Source organism: Alligator sinensis, unplaced genomic scaffold (genome assembly GCF_000455745.1).
Source record: "Alligator sinensis unplaced genomic scaffold, ASM45574v1 scaffold1273_1, whole genome shotgun sequence".
Taxonomy (NCBI): domain Eukaryota; kingdom Metazoa; phylum Chordata; order Crocodylia; family Alligatoridae; genus Alligator; species Alligator sinensis.
Window position 1 is genome coordinate 423,741 of NW_005842653.1, and position 10,670 is coordinate 434,410.

At 47.3% G+C, this 10,670-nt stretch overlaps 1 long non-coding RNA gene across 1 annotated transcript in view; it reads left to right on the forward strand.

Annotated features, from left to right (window-relative positions):
* Positions 1 to 2,588: 2,588 nt before the first annotated feature.
* LOC112551904 overlaps positions 2,589 to 10,670 on the forward strand; it is a 30,595-nt gene continuing 22,513 nt past the window's right edge. Inside the window, exons 1-2 of the long non-coding RNA XR_003096243.1 lie at positions 2,589 to 2,738; positions 2,912 to 3,152. This is a non-coding gene — a long non-coding RNA (uncharacterized LOC112551904). The remainder of the gene's footprint in view (positions 2,739 to 2,911; positions 3,153 to 10,670) is intronic.

The following is a 10,670-nucleotide window of genomic DNA, read 5'->3' on the forward strand; positions in this document are numbered from 1 at the left end:
AACAGCTCTTGTGCAGCCACCCGGGGGACGCCACAGCCTTCCTCAGGCCTGTCCTGTTGCACTGCCTACACGTTAAGGGCCTCCATATTTGACATGCCCTTCTGATATTGGGGAAAGCAGCAAATGTGCATCCCCTCTGAAAAAATCAGGCTCTAACACCTTCATCCAGCATGAAGGCATCCCAGGGAATGGAACAGGCTGCAGAGAGAGCCCGAAGAATTCCCAGTGTCCTGCTGTGTCCCAGGCTAAAGGGTGGCCTGTTTTGGCCGTCTTTTCCCCCTGTCTCCATCCGGTGGAACATGCTGTTCTCTCAGGACAAGCTGCTGTGGTTTCCTAACCTCCTCTGTGGGTTTTTCAGCAGGGGACAAGGGAGGGATAGGCCAGCCCCAAGCAACTGCCGTAAGCTGTGTTTGGCTGGTCGCCTTCAGAGGGTGATATTGTGTCAACAGCAGATAGCAAATATTCTCACATTAAAATCGAGCTCCCTTGGCTATTAATAACATCAAACTGTCTGCAAGCTCAGGCCTCCTGCAGCGACTTTATCTTATATGCATGAGCCAAAAATATTTCCTTTTCTCAGCTCCAGGCTGGCTGCATGGGAGACATTTGATACCTTCAATACAAACGGAGAGGGGGAAACTTCAACCAGGGAAAAGGCGCCCAGCTGAATGACTGCCCCGGGCAGGAGGAGGCACTTAGAGGGATGAGAATTTGTCAGGGAAAGCAAAACCCTTCCCATGTCCAGCCCCTGGCAAAGGGGAAGCCATGGCAGTCACAGCTACAACACCGCTTTGCATTTCTGTGAAACACTGAGCTCCCCTAGGACGCACCTCGGTCCCCTCCATGCTTTACGACCAGCGCGGTCAGATTCTAGAGACCCGTGAAGCCCAAATGGGTTGTCCTCGGTTTACGGATGGGGAAATGAAAGCGCAGAGCTTGTGGGTTATGTTGTGAGTGGCAGGAGGTCAAGGACACAACAAACAACTTTTTTTTCATTATGCCAGGAATAAGCAGCTGACTTCCTGGAGCCCAGCTCTTTGCTTGTCCTACAAAACTACCTGCTCTTAGAATCACAGTAGTTTTTCTACCACGGACAGGCCAATAAGAAGACTAAGTCCCAATGTGACAAGCTCACAGACTAACAAACTGGCCTCTCACTGCTTGAGCCATATCCTGGAGACCCTTTTGCTTAGCTTTCATTCAAGCAAACTTCCACTGAGCTGCACCATGATGCCTTAATCAGTATGCAGACAGCCCTGGCCTGGATTAAGGTGTACTGGGGCCCTGGGCAAGCACGAAATTGGAGGCCCCCTCCCTCCATGAGAGCTGGGCTGTAGGGGGGGAGAGGGGCCCCTTCCCTTCCTAGTGCTGGCAAGGGAGGCTGCGTGGACCCTGCCAGGCTGGGGGGCACATGCCCGCCTCTTCTCCCTGCTCCCTGCCCCTGCTACGGCCGAGTGTACGCACACCTATTCACACGCACAGGCGCACACAGACACAGGTGTGCACACTCTACTCTCACTCTCTGCACATGAACATAGACAGACAGACAGATACACACACACATATTCTCGATCACACGGAGGAAGCTCTCCGCATCCTGCTCCCCCGTGTGAGCTGCCTGCGGCTCAGTCTCACTCCCTACCCGGTCCCCTGTTACACTTACCTGCAGGGAGCTGCTGCCCAGCTGTCCCATGCAGCCACACCGATACAGAAGGCTGGGCTGGGCTGGGCTGAGCTAGGACGCTGCACTGTGTCTCTGCAGGTGGCCAGCAGCACTGGGAAGGATGGCCGTGGGGGGGCTAAGATGAATTTGGGGGGACTATAGCCCCCAAGTCCTTCCCAGCACTGCCACCTGCAAAGGTGCAGCGTGGTGTGGCACTCCTGGCCTGGCTGGTCCAGCCCTAACCACCCCCCTGCCAGGTGCGGTACAGCTCTCCCAGCCCGGCTCAGCCCCCTCCTCCCCAGACGCAACACCACCCAGCCTGTCCCCCTCCACCCAGCTCTCCCTGCCTGACCCCAGCCCTGCCCACTCTTCCCCCCAGCCCCATTGGTGAGGGGCCCCACTTTCAGCTCCCAGGGAAGCAAATATGAAAGCCGTAGTTTTAAACTTGGCACCAAAAAAGGGCGCCGAGTTTAAAACTGTGGCTTTCACTTCCCTGCTAATAAGGATCCCGGGGCCCCGAATAAGTAGAGCCCCTTGGGCTCATGCCCAGCTTGCCCGTTCATTAATTTGCATATGTCTGTAGCCCCATCTCTATGGATGCCGCTCTGACGTGAGCATAAAAAGCTAGAAAGCCAAGAGCATGAAGTGGTGTCATCATGGCACACAGCCTTGGCTACAGTGGAGACACAAGCCTTCAGTGTCAATCCCTCATTAGCTTCAGCACGTGCACAAATCCTTGGGTTTGCTCCTGGGAGTGAATCCCACCCTTCCCAGAAACTCTGTTCCCCAAGGGAAGGAAATTCTGGAAGGGAAACAGAGAAGAACTGCCCTCTCCAGGGCCTCTTCCTCAGCCTTTTTCCAGGGAAGGTCACAATATACCCACTGCCTTCAATGGGGATTTGTTTGTGAAAGGATTGTGTGGAATAGCACAAGGCTTTGAGGATTTGGCTCCCTAGTAAAATTGCCCATAGCAAAGTATATGCCTATTGGCTTTGGTGTGGTTCATCCAGCTTTACATCCAAGTAATTGCAGAATTGCGCCCCAAGTCTTAAAATAATGTCCCGGCTTTCACCAGGTGAGCTGTTTCTGTTCTTCTAAACTTTACTGCTGTAAAAAATACAAGACCTACCCCTCCCTTCTAACATAAGGGGTGGGGCACAGATTTAACTCAAACCAGGTATTCTCAGAGGTTGGGCTTTAGAGAGATTTGGAAGACACGAAAGAGTTAATTTTCGTCTTTTTTTTCAGCTGGAAAATGAATTGAAGATCAAACCAGCAGTCTGGTGACCTCCTGCTGCTCAGACAACAGTAATTCAGCAGCTAAACATCAGCACTTTCATCAGATCCCTTTCCAGGAACGCACGAGACCGGACAGTACAAAGGAATCTGTAACGCGGCAACTGAGCTTGGAGGAGTAGGACAGTCAGAGCCGAGACTGCCTTGGGATTCAGCAGGGGCTCTGGGCTGTTTCTCTTTATTTCTCAGCCAGGTAAGTGGAAGGGGGACGTATTCTAACTGGGACTTTGCACATAAGCTTACTCTTCTGCTAGGAACTCCCAATTCTTTCCCTCCCATATCGTTTTCTATGCTCACCTTCAGAAAGCAGAATGTGGGGTGTGGTAGTCTGACGCTCAGAGCAGCTCAGCTTTAGTAGATCTACAATGTGCTTAGAGAGAGCTCACAATTTGGGGGGGCAAAGTAAAACCTTGTTAAGAGTTTCCCTTGGTGGGTAAGAAAGTCTGAAGATGAATCTGGAGATTAACACAAACTGCACAATGCATCGCTTTTTTGGCGAGTGCAATCTGTTATGAGGTCTCGAGAAAAGCATTGTTTAGGGCAACAATTCCTGGTATGCAACAACTGGAGGATGCTGTGTTTTTACAAAGTCACGTCAGGCATAATCCATTCTATCAAGTCTGTGTTGCCTGTCCTGCTATCTGGGTTTGTTAAGAAAAAGCAAATATATTTTTAAATGTAAGGCATTCATGTATCCCAGTGAAATGAGACACATTGTTTCAAGTAGCATGGAATGCCAGCATATGATTGCACAAGGTAATAATTTTAGCATTGATTCACTTTATTTGATTATCATTTGGGATGTTACCGAAATCATAGGAAGATAATACCTTCTTTTGGTAATCAAGACTAAATTGATCAGAGAAGAAATTAATACATATCCTTCTTATTTAAATAGTCACATCTCTTAATTCAATCTAGAACACCATCTAATTAAGCTTCAGTCTGGGTAATACGTATCTCCACAACAATGTACTGGATTCGTTGCTTTTCTTTCATTACCTAATTCAAATGAGGAAGCCTATTCAGGCTATTTCAGTCTCTCCATACCTTTGCAATGTACTGGATTTTGTATAATTTTTTACTGACGCAATCTAGTAATGATATCTGAAAATGAAGATAGTCAGCCCAGGTTAAGGGTAAAATGGTAAGCTCTGACAAATGTGACTAGAACTGCAAACATGGTTCAGACTTTTGTCAGAATAAACTTGAAGTTGCTGTTTTACTGACCTCTCTGCTGCTAGTGTTGGATTCAAAGAACCTGCTTACTGACTACAGCCGGATCTCTTAATTAGAGAAAGGTAGGATCTCCAGGCAGCATGTGTTTGATTTATTTTGGTGTGTTACCAGAAAAATGCTCATCACTGTTTTTGTGAAGTGTGAACACTTGCAGTTTGGAAGGGTGGGAAGAGAAAAGCCTGAGATCGTTAATCTCCTCTTTATATTAACCCATGAAAATGTGCTTCACAATAGAAGCAGCCCATAAGTTTTTGCTGACTTAAGTCAAATGGCTTTTTGTAGTTGGTTATGCTGCCTTGGGGCTTAAGAAATGGAAAATAGACAAGGAAAGAGAAATAAACAGGGTAACTGTCTATTGAACAAAAAAGCGCACTGCTGGATACATACATTAAAAAGGAGCTAAAGTAGAGCTGAAATGCAGTGAAGTATTGCATTCCCACCAGTGCCTCAGGGACAGTCCTAGGGTCTCTGTGCAAAAGTCAGATGTGCAGGACTCCAGGGAAACATTGATACATTCCACAGGAAATGAGTCTGCAGGGTTCCCAGCCTCCTAAACATCAGCAGGGCTTGCCAAAGATGATAGGGAAGCAGTTTATTATTATTTATTTGGAGCCATAGTCTTGGACCAGGACATCATCGTGCTGGGCTGCATACAAATGAAACAACAGCCCTTGCCTCCTGCCAAAGTGCCCCCTGCTCATTCTGCCCGTGTCTGTGATGATGGGCTTGGTTGAAAGGTGCCCTCCAGATTTTCTCCCATTTTTCTCTTTTGGTTCCTTTCCCATCTTCTAATTCTCCTTTTTGAAGAGGTTTTGCTTCAGGGAGGGATTGGACCCCTCGCTGCTTCTGCCTTCAGCAGGTGCCTGATAAAGGCAGAAGTGGTGAGGGCCCTGATCCCTTTTTTTTTTTTGGGGGGAGCCTGCCCGCCTCTCCCACAACCGGGGGTGAGCCGCTTGGCCCCTGAGCTGTGGAGGGCCCTGGTCCTTCCCTCCATGGTGGTGGCACCACGCGGAGCTGCCTGGGCGGGCTGCTGGTGGGCTGGGTGCTGCCCCTGCTCGGGGTCAGGGAACAGTTGGATGGGGCTGGGTGCTGCCTCCAAGCTGGGGCAGCACCCGGCCTGCTAGTAGCCTGCCTGGGCAGCCCTGGGGGAGCACCGCCACTGTGGAGGGAAGGACCAGGGCCCCCCACAGCTCATGGGGTGCTTGGCCCCCTGGCAGCTCGCCCCCTGGCCACAGGAGAGGCAGGTAGGCTCCACCAAAGAGAAGGATTGTGCCCCTCACTGCTTCTGCTTTCAGCAGAAGCCTGAAGGTAGAGGGGCCGATCTTTTTTTTTTCAGTGGAGCCTGCCCATGGCTGTGGGGGGGGCATGCTGCCGGCATGAGCTGTGGGGGGCCCTGGGCCTTCCCTCTGTAGTGGCGGTGCCCCTGGGGTTGCTTGGGCAGGCTGCTAACGGGCTGGGTGCTGTCCCAGCTTGGAGGCAGCACCCAGCTCGATCCAACTCTTCCCTGAGCCCACTCACTGGGAGGCTGTCTGCTGGAAGCCCGCCGGGCACTGCTCCCAAGCTCTGAGCTGGGGCAGCACCTGGCCCACTAGCAGCCCATCTGGATGGGCCCAGGGGGCACCACTGCTGTAGTGGGAAGGACCAAGGCCTCCTGCAGTTCAGGGGCTGCTTGGCTCTGGCTCTGACACCAACAAAAAAAAACAACCCAAAAAAGGATTGGGCCCCTCACTGTAACACGATGGAAAAATTGAAATGGTTAACAGATTCACAGAAGTTTAAGGCTGAAAGGGACCTTGTGAGATCATCAGATCCAGCCCCCACCTCCCCCCCTCTGGGCAGGAAAGACTGCTGGGGTCAAATAACCCCAGCAACGTACACGTCCAGTCTCCTTTTGAAGATCTCCAGGGTAGGTGCCTGCACCACCCCCACTGGGAGTCCATTCCAGTCTGGTCACATGAACCATGAAGAAGTTTTTCCTTATATCCAGTCTGAAACCTTCTTCTAGGAGGGTTGCTCCTGTGTTTTCCCCTGGGGCGCTTTGGTGACTAGTTGTTCACCTAGCCCCTGATGCTCTCCCCTGATATATTTATAAACTGCCACCAAATCCCCCTGAAATCTTCTCTTTTCTAGGCTGAACAGCCCCGTATCTGTAAGCCTTTTCTTGCTCTTCAGGACTTTAATCATACAAGGGTTTTGACATAGTCCACAGGGTTTTATTCTATGCTCCACCATTTCAATTTAGGGGCATAGAATAAAGGCTTGGGGATTAGACCCCTGTCACAGGTACAAGTGCCCTAAGATTTTACCTAGTAGATTTGTAAATGCTATATTTGCTATAAACTGAAATGCGTCCATCTCTGGGGTGCAAATGGATGCATTTGCAAATGCTTCACAGCACACAGCAGCCCCAGGTACCAGATTAGTACTGAAAATAACCAATTTTGTCTCTAATTGATTTTATAGAGAGATTGTTACATAGGCGGATTATAATTAGTTAAATCCCACCTGAACTCAGATAAGGCAATGAGTCTTACTCATAAAGGAGTTAATTCTGCCACCATTCAAGTCAATGGGAAAACTCCCATTGATGGTCTTTTAGTACATGCTACTACTTTTCCTGAAGTTTAGGTTTAAAACATGTACACTCATTGTGTGTGTGGCACTATAGTGCAAAGGATTTTGCTATTTCCTGTTTTTGCAAAGAGCTTTTCCTCTTAGAAGTAGTAGTGAAAACAAACATGATGGGAAAACAATGGGGAAAATTCTGTCTGCTTCCCTCAAGAATATATATGCTTTAACTACAGTAAAGAGAAGCCTTTTTTTTTTAAGGAGCAGGTTACCACAAAGGAATACTTAATAAACTTATTAGGAAAATAAATGAAAAGTGAATATGAAATTGCATACACAAAGGCCATTTGCCTTCCTGATTCAGCTCTTTGTTTTTTGCAGTTGAAAGTCTATTCATTTAATGAAGCCTGAAAACATAGCATTGATAAAAGAGCCAACGCCTAAAGTCATAAATCTGTTATCAGTAATGAAAGAAGGGCCAGCTTTGCACTGCAAAAAAACCAAATGCAAGCTGTCCTGGGAATTGTTCAACCCTCCTTAGTCATCATTTCAGCCTGAAACAAATGTTATACTGGAGGGGGAAAAAAATCCTTCCTTTAGCACTAAAGGTTTCTCTCTATTTAGCTATTTTACTTCTAAAATAGTTTGCAAGAAATATAGATAGGAGGAAAGAATTCCTTTAATTGCCGCAGTGGAAAAAGTAGAAACGATAACCTAATTTTTATTCCTAACAGGAGTAATATGTTACAAGTCTTGTAATATGTAGGGCAGGTATATCGTGCACTAGAATTGATCAATTATGTCAGCAAAGCAGGAAACCTCGTGATCATCTAGCCTGACCTCCTGCATAACTTCAGCCATAGGGCTTCCCCAAATTCATTCCTGTCTGAAGTAGAATAGATCTTTTAGAAAAAACATCTAGTTAGTGATGGACCACAACCTAGGAATGGGTTCCAATGCAGGAGGACCCTGACGTTAAAAATTGCATTTCATTCTAGATTCTAAGTTTGACTAACCTCAGCTGCCAGCCACCAGGTAGTGCCGTATCTTGCCTAGACAGAGAATTGTCTCCATTGGCTGTTCATTGTATGGCTACATATAGACTGTGACCAATTCCCCCTTAACTTTCTCTTTCACTAAAAGGAGCTTGATACTTTCTCTTTAAGACATGGTTTCCCTCCTTCAGTCATTCTTGTGCTTTCTCCAGCTTTTTCAACACCCTTTTATATTGTGGACCCCAGTGTTGCTTACTGGATTCCAGCAGTGGTTGCACCAGCAACAGGTCTTTGACCATCACAGTTACATGAAGAGATATTTCTTTTGCCTCTAAAAGCCTTCTGTGCATATTTTCTAATATGAGGAACTTAATATAGAACCTGCACAAAATTCATCCATACTATGTAACCTCTTTTCTTGAGACCACTTCCAAGTTTTCTCAAATATAAGAGCACAGCTTTGCTTCCATTCCATTAGAGGCCTTCTTTGGTAAGCAGCTGAACCATGTTTTTCTGTTCATGGGTTACCACTTAAAAATTAATGCATGTTCCTCTATTTATGTGTCTACAAAGCACACTTTAGGTTCTAAGCTGAACTTTTGTGACTAATGAGAGACTAATGATTAATGAAACATCATTAATAAGAAGAATGAGTCAGAAAAACATTGATGAAACCAGATTCCGTTTAAATATTAAAATCTGTTGAAATCAAAATGCCTCCTGAAACTAGAATGGCTACATTTTTTTGCAGGGGGAAAGGGAATCCTAGAAAAACATGTTGATAATGTTGAAATGTTTTGCCCAGCATTTGTTAAACATTGTGATTTTTGTTCTGAAACAGCTTTTAATTACAAAATTTGGGTTTTTTTCAATGTATTAGCAAATATAATAGCTCTCTTAGTAAGAAAGATTAATATTGACTATGTATCCATCAAACAAAGTACATTGTCTAGTTTCAACTTAGTTGATGATACTTAGCTACTTAGTCTAACGAGTGTTATTGTTTCCAGGTAACTTGCAAGACTTATGTGTTCATTCTGTATAGGACCTGAACCGGCACAGAAAGACATATCGAATAAGAAAGAGACTAGAAATCACATGCAAGTTTACAAAGATAGATGGACTATGTCTGTTCAGGTGTTTGTTCCCCTTGTAGGGCTTAGAAAGCAAAGTAGTTTCCCTAGCTCAAGTTGTGAGGTGTGGGAAATTCTCTTGGATGCTGGGGTGCTGCATGACACCTTCACCCCTCCTGTAGCTACTTGGGTTGAGAGAAGGCAAACCCCACCCTGCCAGTGAGGCAGCTGTTGTTATCCCATGGGGAGGTTTACCAAGGTTGCCCTGCAACTTCTGGCAAAATTCAGACAAAGCTTCAGGGAGAGGCAAAACTGAAAGACCAGCAAAAGAGCGGAGAACCTGATAATCTGGTATTAAACATAAAGGGCAAATAAAATACTGGAAAACGTGTGCCAAAACCTCTGGGCTTCAAAGCAGTAGCTGCCCTCCCCCTCAGCCAGGCATGCAATGGTTTGAAACAGGGTTGATGTTTGTTCAGTAGGGCTGGGATTTCATTTGTGCAAAGTATGTGATCCCCTATTATCTGGTCCTGGACTGCTGCATCCTGACCCATCCTTGCCACCCACTCATCGCCTAGGTTTGTGTATGACTGAGGAGGGAGCACTCATGGGTTGGGACACTCCCTGTCTGAGACAGAGCTAATCTGATGACTATCATCCTCCCTGAGAAGGGGGTTTCTCTGTCTCGCTGGCAACAACGCAGATGTTCCATTAACCCTGCTGAAGGGAGCAAGGTCACGGGGAGAGAAGGATGGGCTGCTATTACTCAGGCAAAAGGGTGGGGGTAGGGGCGGGTGACTGCACATAGGGTGTGCAAAGAGTCCCAAATTGCCCTCATCCAACCCTGCCTAAGCATGCTGCACTAGCAGTCTGCATGTGGATCACAAATATTGTAGGGGAGGCCACAGGAAGATGGACAGAGACAGGGGCCACAGGATCCATGCCAATATGGCTTGAGTTATTGAGGTATAACGTGTCCCACAGGCTGGAACAGTAGCTCTGGGGGAGCTGCCTTGTAGCCCCAAGCCTGTGCACTGCTTGGGAAGATGGATCCTGACCATCGATCATGATGAGTTCCCTGATGGACTCCCATTAGTCAGGTGTGGGAGGGTGTCAGTCTCAGCCTCCGTGAGCACAACAGTTCATGCAGCTTGGCTGTAAGATTTTGTGCTTGGGGGTGTGTGTGTGTTTTCATTCTCCCTCCTCTCACTGAGGAATTTTTCTACATGTAATTTATCAGCATTCCCAATTCCCACGACTGCCACAAATCCCAGTATAGCTGGGAGTGGGAGCCCTGGCCCTGTAGAGAGACATCAAACGTCTCACTCCCAAAGGAAAGAGGGTTGGCTGTCTGCTTTTATTCCTAGTTCCCTGCTAGCAGCCAGCATCCCAGCCCAAATCAGGGAGACTGCTGTTGCTCTAACAGCAGCAAGGAGTGATGAAGAAAGTAGCTGGAGTTGCTAGTTATAAAAAAAAGCAAGAGAGTTACAGCTATAGAGCAGAAACAGCAAACTCACCAGCCCCATCCAACCCTTGAGATCTGAGGAACCAGCTTCCACAGTCACAGCAAGTCCCAGAGCCATAACTGGTTCTCAGAGATGCCTCAAGAACATTTTTTTTTCACCTGGGATCCATGATGGACACCACTGATTTTCTGTGAAATGCTAGAAGCACTCAGCAAATTCAGCCACCCCCAGAGGCATGATCAAGGTGTTGAGGAAAGGGTGCGCAGCACTCAACCATGCATAATGCTAGACATGGAGAAGGTTAGTCACAGCAACAAGTTTAAACAAAGAAGTCAGCCTGCCGCTTCCTCCCAGCACACAAATCCATTCC